At 31.5% G+C, this 10664-nt stretch overlaps 1 non-coding gene across 1 annotated transcript; it reads right to left on the reverse strand.

Moving 5' to 3' along the window:
• Positions 1-289: 289 nt before the first annotated feature.
• Positions 290-394, reverse strand: LOC147822249 (U6 spliceosomal RNA). The gene has a single exon (XR_015445933.1). It is a non-coding gene; the product is annotated as a U6 spliceosomal RNA (small nuclear RNA).
• Positions 395-10664: the final 10270 nt, after the last annotated feature.

A 10664-nucleotide genomic window follows, 5' to 3' on the forward strand; every position in this document is an offset into this window, starting at 1 on the left:
ATTGATCACTACTCAATGTATAAAGATATCAAAACAACACATTCTACCTCATAAATAGGTAAAAATTTGCCTGTCAAAAAGTTAACAATTCCTTTAAAAATTTTTAAATTTATGTATTTTAATTACTGTATTCTTTATTATCTACCTTTTAAATTATTATTAAAACATGTTGACAATACCTAATGATCACATTAATGGTAGGGAATTGGTACATGTACATACACATCTCAATTCTTTTCATTTCCCTTCCTTCCACCTGTATTTATTTATTTATTTATTTATTTATTTATTTCGTACAGAACACTTCATAAATTTGTGTGTCTTCCTTGTGCAGTGGCCATGTTAATCTCTCTTATCATCCCAATTTTAGTACATGTGCTGCTGAATTGAGCCATACCTTCTTTTATTTTGTCATTATCAAATATTTGTTTATCTTAAAGTCATTGTAATGTTAATTATTATATATGGAATACAGATTAACAACTGCCAAATCCTGGATTTAAAACTGTGTCATTGCAAACAACAAATTTGTTCCTTTCAATGTCTTACTTTACAACTGCTATTCCAGTCTCATTGCTAATTTCTATTTCCTACACCCAATGGCAGATGGATATATTGGGATGGCAAGAAAGGAAACTGTTTGAAAAAATGCAAAAAGAAAATATATTGACATATTTTCAAAATATAGTGTGGTGGTTTCAAGGTGATTTCTACTATTTCATTTATCTACTAGTTTTCCTTTGTAGTTCAAAGGCAAAACTCACAAATGGATTTAGCATAATGGGAGAATTAAATAATTTATCATCATAAAATCCTGCAAAATTTGAATTTTACAATTATAATTTGTGCATATAATGCTTCAAAGTAGGAATCAAACTAGACAAATGGATTCACTGAGGAACATTTTTCATAACTGAAAATACTGTACTTTATAACACAAATAGTGTTCAAAAGAATTTCTGAGTTTACATTTTTAGTGCTCTAGTAAAGTATCTCATTATTTAATTCTTATTGATTGATTCTTGGCAACATTGTTTCCATATAACTTACATTTTCTGCTCATATTTTGCAAAGATATTTGGTTAGGTGAAAACAATTTTAACTTTTAGAGAGATAGCAAAAAGGAGAGATTTGCATCCAAAATTTATAGTGCAAAATATGTTTCATGTATCATAAACACATATGGGCATTATCTCACCACAAATACAACAAATTATTTTTCTTTATTCTAATTACTAATTAAAAGAGTCAAAATATGCTCTCATAGTTGTTAATTATCACATATGGGGAACAATAGATATGAAGAAGTTGAAATCTTTATTCATATACATTTTTTAATTTTTAAAGTATTTAATGTATTTTTTTCTATCTCTGTTTTCCTTCCCTTCTCTTTAAATGTAGAAAGTACTGGAATAGATGGTCTTTTTACTGATTTTTATCCAGATAATCTGCAAAATACTTACAATGCTGTGTTCTGTGTAAATATTTTCAGAAGTATTATTTAAAATAAGTAAATTAACAGTGGAAATAATTTAGTATAACACAACGCAGTGAAATGTGTGATTTAAAACATAATATATCTAAAACTTTTAGTTCATAAACAAGTTCAACAACTAATTTGTTCATTTAGAACATTTTACATTATTTCTACTTTTTACTCATATACTAAATTTATAGTTACATATCTTAATCATTACATTGAAGTATTTGGAGAAAATCCTATTTCTTTTGTAGTAAAAATATCATTTGCTTTTTAAATTTTAAAATAATAAAATGACACTGGAGGCAAATGAAGACCAATATCAGAAGCAACAATACTAACATTTAAAATGTAAAAAAATAGAAAAATTAAGATATTAATAATATATAGGGAAAGTAAGAAAGAAAATATTCTCAGGAATAGAAAATTATTTATAAAAGAAAAAGTCTGAGTTTACAAATATTTTATTTGAAAGTGTTAAAAGTATATTCAACTGGTTAAAAATATGGTTAAAATATACCTGCGTTTTCTAGTGTTTCTCAAAATGAGAGCAGTGTCTCCCAAAAAAGAAGTTTGTTTAAAATGATTCCTGTTCCTATCTCAAAAACTGAATAGGAATTTGTTGGTAGGGATTAGAAATGTATTCATCTTAAACAAATGGCCAGGTACCTCTGCTTCATATAACTTTGGAGATTCATAAGGAGTGTGCATTTGATAATGACTTAATGAACAATTACTTATTGAATTTCTGTTTTGCCTATGTCAAGCCATATGCTTGGTACATATGAGTGTGAAAAAAAATGGTAAAGGCCTTCATTAAGCTTATATCCTAGACAGATCATATATAAAATGTATGGAGATGAAGTTTGGTTGAAATAGCCAACATGAATCAATTTGGAATTAAAAGAGAGTGGACAACCCAAGAACCTATGGAATCACAGTGTATAATATCTTGTAATCAAATAGTGAGAAAACTGTATAGAGAAAGAGAAAAGCAAAAAGAGGTAATACTATACAACTCAAAGCGGGCTGGGTAAGGAAAAAGGGGAGAGGGTTGTAGAAGTCAAATTTTCCAGACTGCAAATATGTTATGTCAGTGCCTTCGCAAGTACTCTCAGTAAGATGTGTGCTCCAGAAAGATGGCCTACCTCTTTATTCTCTGTTTTAGGTGCTCTCCTGGCTTTCCCAACTCCTAGACTTCTTCAAACTTTTGCTCTGTCCTTGAGTGTTAAAGAAAATCCACCATTTCCTACCACTCTTTGCCATTCTATTTCAGAGATTTGAAATTTACACTCCACTGATGGAGGCTTACACCTATATCAGTAATGGTTTATTTGTGATTCTTTTTCTACTTTATAACCTAAACCATGTTATGGAGCAGACTTATGAAGGATGCTGTATAATTTATTCAAGTGTATTTGTAAGTAGTTTTCTTTTATTTACAAATTTTATGGTATTTTAAAGGTATATTATTTTACTCATTTCTTTAATTTCTCTAGAAATGTGTGTTCTATGATTTTTAAAACTTGTTGTTTTATGACCCATAATATTGACTATCTTTGTGACTGTTCTGTACAGCTTGATAATACGTATTCGATTGCTTTTGGGTGGAATATGACATCAATTAGATGAAATTGATTAGAGTCTTTGGTCATTTCAATTACATTCTTGTAGATCTTTCTTTCCTTTATCTCTCAATTTCTAAGTGAAAGTATTATTATACTACAATAGTAGTATTTTCTATTTCTAAGTTTTGATCACTTTTGTTTCTCATATTTTAATGCTCTGCTATCAAGTTCTTAACATGTTAAGGAAAATGTTCAGATCTGGGGAATCAACCCCTTTTAGCATTATGAAATAACAATTTTATATATGTAATTTATCTTATTCTGTGTTTGAAAATCATGTTATTTCATTGTTCTAAAGACCACTTTATCTGAAATTAATATACAAACTCCAAATGGTTTTTGGTAAGTTTGAACATGTGTATAAATATTTGCCTCTAGGGCTGAGGATTTACCTCATTTGCACCATGCCTGCCTTGAACGTGCAAGGTTCTGAGTTCAATCTCTGGTACCACACAAAAAAATAAATCTTTACCTCTAATCTCTTTATTTTTATATCAAAAGTAGGTTTATTTTATACAACATATAATTTGTCACAGTTTTTATCATTCTAATAATTTTTGTCTTTTAATTCATATATTTATATCATCCCCATTTAAGTTGATTATTGATATAGTTTAATTAATACCCTTCATATTTATAACAATTTTCTATTTACTACACTTTGTTCATTTTTAATTAGGGTTTTTTTTTATTTCTCTGGTGTTAATTGAACATTTTATGATTACATTTCATCTCAGCATATCAACTATAGTACTTTCAAATTATTTTAGTTGCCATTCTATATTTTTCCATGTACAATTGTATGTAATTTATGTCTTCCTTCATAGAACAATATACCATGTTATGAATAGTACACATATCCTGTAACACAATATTCCCAATTCCATTCAGCCCCCATCCTTTATGACACTGCTGTCATATATTTAAAATATCCATATGGCAAATTTCCCAGTAGGTTATGACATCATTACTGTGAGACAGTAATTATTTGTAAGTAAATCAATAACAAGAAAATATTATTTATCTTCATTTACTGCTCAAATGCACTCTCTCAGAAATCAAATGTCTAGATATATAATTTCCTTTTCCTGAAGAATATCTTTTAAAGTTTTTATGAGGTATATAAATGATGAATTTCTATAGATTTCCTTATCTGAAGAAAATATTTCTTATTTATTCATACAGGACAATCTAGCTGGATATTTAATCTATGTTGATGTTATTATTTCTTTCAGTGTTTTATATATTACATCACACTCTCTTCCTGATTTGATGGGTTCTTGTTTGAAGTCCACATACTCTATTTTCATCCTTGTTCCTGTACAGCCCATGGCCCATATCCATTGGTATTGTTTAGAATGTTCTCTTTGTATTTTATTTTCTGTAGCTTAAAATACTATGTCTAGATGTTTGTTGTTGTTTTATACTGATTTAGGTTTGCTTAATTCCTTAATCTTTACATTAGTTTTTGCAGTAAATTTTCAAGAATTCTCAGCCATGCTTGTTATTTGCATTACTTCTTTTTCTTTAGCACTTATTTGGCTTCCTGGTACCCTATTACATGTATGTCACATGTTTTCAAACTGTAGTACCACAGTTCTTGATACTGGGACATACTATTCAGAATTTGTGCTCCATTTTCTCTTTGCAATATAGTTTGAGAAGTTTGTTAGTATATTTTCAAAATCCTTAATTCATCATTCAGTTATTGACAGTCTACCGCTGAGACAATGAAAGGCATTTCTAGCACTTGTTTTTATTTTTCTGTCTTTATGCTTACATTCTCCAACTCTCCTTACATATTTGCCTTTTATTCCACTAGAGCCCATAAAATATGAATAATAGTTTTTTAATTTTCTTTCCTATTAATTACAAAGTCTACGGCATGTCTAAGACTGGTTCACGTGCCTGCCTTTTCTCTTCACATTGTTTCTTTTCTATATCTTTTACCATGCTTTGTAGTTATTTATAGGAGGTCAGAAGTAATATATTAGATAATGAGAAATGAGGTAAATGGGCTTTTGCTGTGAAATTTTAGGTAATTGTACCAAGGGGTTCTGCTATGAGTGATGTTTACTATAGCTGTAGGAATGAGAGGTATATAATTCTTCTGCTATCCTTATTTTTACCTCTAGTATGTTTCAAAGGGTTCACAAAACCTTTCAGTTTTCCTAAGAATTCCTCCTTAGAATGAGTCTGGTTCTTATAGTTCTTTTATTTCTAGTCCACTGTTATTAGGCAGAAGTTCATTTAGTAAGGTGATAAAACATTTGAGAAGTGAGGTTTTCTTATGATTTAATGTTAATCCTTCATTGGATCTGTGCACCTCAATTATGACTAAAAAAACTGTTGAATTCCCCTACTTATTCCACTCTCCTTATAGGAAACATGAAGACTGCCCCTTGCAGAGCCTGGGGTGAAACATGTGACTTTCAGCAAGTGACTCAAGGACCAGGATTTCACTTTGAAGAATGCATGGTCATATTTATTTCATAATGAGTATTTTTCTCCTTCCTTTGCAAGAACCATGAGGAGATATTTCTCCAATTTTTCCTAGAAGTTTGGAGGTTCCTGGAGGCTAAACCCACAAAAAAACATAGAACTCTTCCAATTCTTTGCCTCCAGAGTAATTTTTCAATCTCATTCTAGACTTGACATGGCCTGCAGTAGTTGCTTAAAAATATTCCTTAGGTATTCCTAGTAGTGAGTGGCTTCCTGAAGCTCCTGCTTGATATAATCATATCTTTTTTTCCCTTAAATTATTTTACTGGTACATTTCAGGTATACAATACATTTACATTTATCATTGGGAACTTGTACCATTACATGATGTATCTTAGTTATTAGTTTTTCTCCAATCCCCTGCCCTCCCTTAGGACTAGAGGTCCCAATTGACCCAGCTATTCCTCTGCTGGACATCTTCCTAAAAGAATTAAAAGAATCATACCACAGTGATATATCCACACTCACATTTATAGAGGCACAGTTTGTAATAGTAAATCTTGAAAACAGCCCAAGTGCTCATCAACTGGAGACTGGATAAAGAATGGAGTACTACTCAGCCATAAAGAATGACAAACTAGAGATATTTATAGCTAAATGGATGCACATTGAGGCCATATACTTAAGTGAAACAAATAGGACACACATGCATAAATACCAAATAGTTTCTCTGGTGTGAGAAACTGAAAGTGTAAATAAGGATTAAGATATAATCATAACTTAAATGTAGCTCCCAATTTGACTGTTTATCCAGATTCTGGGGTGATGTTTTAAATTGAATCCTCAGTTCTTTGATAGTTCTTTAAAAATTAGTGATTTTCATTTTCCTTATCTTTTTTCTTATTTAAAATCAGAAGAGATGTATTCCAAGCTCTTTATATGTTACAGCTTAAATAGGAAGTCTCAAATGCCTTTTAGAAAGGTATTTAAATATTATGTTCCATCTTTTCAAAATATTTGTTAAACTTGTGACCATGTAACTCAGGTTGCAATATAGAAGCAAATGTTAAAGTAAATATTTATTTCTATGATATTTAAAATCATACATTAAAAAAACCCCATTTTCTTTAGACAGTCTCCAGTTGATGGGCATTTGGGCTGTTTCCAAGTTTTAGCTATCACAAACTGTGCTGCTATGAACATGGGATTAATATGAGAAAATGGAAAAATAGGATCAAAATCTTTGTAAATAGGGAGGAATGGAGGGGTTGAAGGGAGGGCTGGGCAAGGGTGAAAAATAAGAACCAAGAGAGACTATGGAAAGGTGCAAATTTCCAATGATGAATGCCATTATATTGTATACTAAAATGTACCAATGATTAGAATGAATAATTGATAATGTGAAATAGGAAGAAAAGGTCCAAAGGGGTAGGGGTAGTGGGAGGGGCAGGGGAAAGGAAAGAAGGGAAAGGAAAAATGATGAGAAATGGAAAAAATGGAAATAAAGTCTTTGTAAATAGGGAAGGGTGGAGGGGGTGAAGGGAGGGCTAGGAATGGGGAAAAAAAATAAGAACCAAGATGCATTATGTAAAGGTACAATTCCCAATGAGAAATGTAATTGTGTTCTATACCTACAATGTACCAATAAAAGAATTAAAAAATCATACATTAATTTGTTGATTTATATTTTATTTAAAATTCTTCTCTTTTAAAAAATCATGATTCATTTTTCTGATGGAAGTATTCATAAAGCTCTTAGCCACTTTCAATAAACATTCATCAGACAGAATAGGTGACATATGAGGCAATTTTGTTAATAAAATAACACACTTGAAAAATAAACAAACTCAGTCATATTACAATGTTTCTAGCAAAGATTTCACTATTTCTTCTTATCAGATATTTTGCAAATAAAATGAACCAACTGAAGAAACATGTTATGGTAACATCTGCTTTCTTCAATTTGTATATTCTGAAACAAAGCGTGTGTTAGAGTATTTCCCATTAACTGTTTCTATTGCATATGAATTAAACAGAATATTCAATACACTTTATTCTAGTCTCTCATTAAAATCAAAGCAGCTAAAGTTTTTGGGCCATCATTTTCTATGCTACATTTAATATGTAAACTAATTTTGAAAGACAGGAGACACCTGCATCACAGATTTTAAAGGAATTTGCATAATAAATATAGTACAGGCTCAAACCTTCCCTTGTCGAGGACAATGACAGACGTGTAAGCAGTTTTGTGAGAGAGTCCTGAGTAACAAAATTTGCTTTAGGGTTGAATTTCAGGGTCAGAGTAGAACAAGTAATCTATTATAAGATAAACATCGCATGTAACCAAACATACTATATTAAATTATCTGAGACTTATTCTTCATACAAACTGATGTTGATGCTTTTTCATGAAGAAACATTGGATTCCGCACTTGAAAATTTGACCGGCTCATATTTGAAGATAAAAGCCTGTAACCTGTTTTCGGTTTTTTTGGTAAGGGGGAATGAACTCACGAGCTTGCGCTTGCGAGGCAGGCGTGGTGCCACTGAGCTAAAACTACAGCCCACCTGTTTTCAATCTAATAAGAGAGCGAGCAATAAATTTTAATATGGTCCTTTCTTCCACTTTGTTTATTGTGTTTATTACTATGAAACTTCTGAAACTTTTAACAAAAATGTTTGCATGTGACTGTGATAGTCATAACTATTAATAAAATTAATAAAATAGCACTGATTAACAGGAAATAACTCTCTCTGGAAATATATCTACTGTTGTTGTTCACAAACTATGGTAATGCATGAAAGTAATTGGCTAGTCAAGTTAACTTTCTATTAAACTTTCTCAAAAGTAAGTTTTGAAGAGATTGACTTGTGATTCAGAGATATATTAACCTTGGTGTTAAAGACATTGAACAGCTGGAATAAAGAATAAACAATGCTCTATATTTAACTAATGGTAGATCCAGGTGAACTATAGATTATGAGCCAGAAATATGGAGAAAATACTTGATTTTTCTACAATAATGCTTAGTCACATTGAAATTTAATGGTGTGTAACAGGTGGAATGTTCACCACAAAACCGAAGGCCTCTTTCTGTGTACACAGTGATTTACTCAGCTGGATGTGTACTTTTTCTGCTAGAAGGCTACAAATAATATTCAATAAAATAACTAAATATCAATGGTGACACTTTAAAATTATGAAATATTTAAAAATCAGGACAAATTTTACTGGGTAAAAATTACAACTTTTTATACTCTAAATAAGAAATGTTAAATTTTTACTTTAGTAAAAGTTGGGAACACAATACAGTATATCACTTTGAATTGGTTTAGCTAATAATTATTAAATCAAAATGCAAGATCTGAAGCAAGATTGAAGCCGATTCTTCTCTGAGATCAGTGTTCTTACATAGGCAACAATGTCATAGAAAATCTAAGAGGTACTGATTCCTTTCACTTGATCAATCTTTTGGATTTGGGATTTGGAGGATCCAACATGCTTGGCATCCATATCTTAATCGACCAGATGTTATTCAAGAAAAATAGAGGTCAAATTCCTACTCCACTTCCTTCTTAAAATCATTCATGACAACTTGTACATGACTTTCCAGTTTTATTTTATTTTCATGAAATTTAGTAACATACATTTATTTTCAAAGGAGATTGAGTAATGCCATTTTTATTCTGGAAAGTCATTGTCAATTTAAAATTTAGACAATAAACCACTATGAAAAAAAAGGAGAAAAAACATTGCCACAAACATTCGTGTATTATACCCACATTTAGTAATATGTTGTAAAATGAAAAGCATGTACATCATTAAGGTCTTCTAGTGAAAAGAAAAAGAGGCCAAGACTTAAGTCCATTCATATTTTTGTCCAATTTTTTCAGAAGTTCTGCAACTAGTATTGGTCTGCCATATCTCATCACTACCCCTTTACCCAGCATTTCAAGCTATTGTGTAAGTTTCCATGCAACATGATCCTTTCAATATTGTACACATTTCCAGGGTTGTAGGTACCTGTCTGTGATCCCAATATTCTGGGCAACTGATGAAGGAGGGTTGTAAGCTTGAAAACCACCTAGGCAACTTAGTGGCTTAATGAGACTCAAGAAGAAAGAAAAAAAGGGGGGCTGGAGATGTAGCTCAGTCCAAAGGTTCTGGGTTCAATTCCCAGAACCATAATAAAAAAACTGTACAGATCAAAAACTTGTTTATCGCAAACATACCTGTTTTTGTATTCCCAACACATCTGGCATAAACCAAATTACAGTACACAGGCTGCAGGGTGGAAGCTGCATAGGCACCCATGGGAAACTTTGTTTATATATAGTGTTAGGGTTTATATTTGTATATTCCTGCTAAACGTCTGTACTCATAGGCAAGGCTTTTGGATGATGATTCAACCATGGGAGTGTTATAGCTAAATGTGCTTTTAGGAGTTGGGACTTAGTCAAAAGAGGTGGGTTACTGTGGGTGTGACCTGGCCTGGCATAGGCTGCCTCTTGTCTTTCTCTTTCAGTTTCCTGGCCACCATGAGAAGTTTTCCTCCCAGCCCCTTTCCTCCATGTAGTTTCTGCCCTGGAGCCTGCTGACTATGGACTGAAACCTTTACAAAACATGAGTCAAAATAAAGCTGTTCTCCTTTAAATTGTGAGTCTTGTGCCTCATTGATGAGAAAGTTACTAAATTATATATCCTGTTCTAGGAGAAAAAATAATAAAAATATAAAAAAATGTGCTATAAATTTATAATTTAGTCAATACGAGCTTTTAATGTACTCCTCTCCTTAATCTTCATCAGGTGAAGGAACAAAATAGTATATATTTCTATAATGTCTACTTTGAATCGAAGGGGAAAATTGAAAACCAGATTTGCTCTTAATGCTGAAACTATCAAAAAGGGACAAAATATGTAGAACAATGGTTTACAATGTACTGACTATAAGACTTTAACAGGGATTAACTCATGATAAATGGGAAACAAAGAAGCTTAGTACAATGATTGCCCAAGCACTATGGTTGTCCAAGCTAAAAGAATTCAAAAGCCATATTGCAAGGAGAAATTATAAGGGATTGTCCAAGAGACTCCTTGAGTTGAAGCCCCAAAC

The sequence above is a fragment of the Heterocephalus glaber genome, unplaced genomic scaffold (assembly GCF_053883595.1).
Source record: "Heterocephalus glaber isolate CG9 unplaced genomic scaffold, H.glaber_assembly_v1.0 deba00001666, whole genome shotgun sequence".
In the NCBI taxonomy this organism is placed as follows: domain Eukaryota; kingdom Metazoa; phylum Chordata; class Mammalia; order Rodentia; family Bathyergidae; genus Heterocephalus; species Heterocephalus glaber.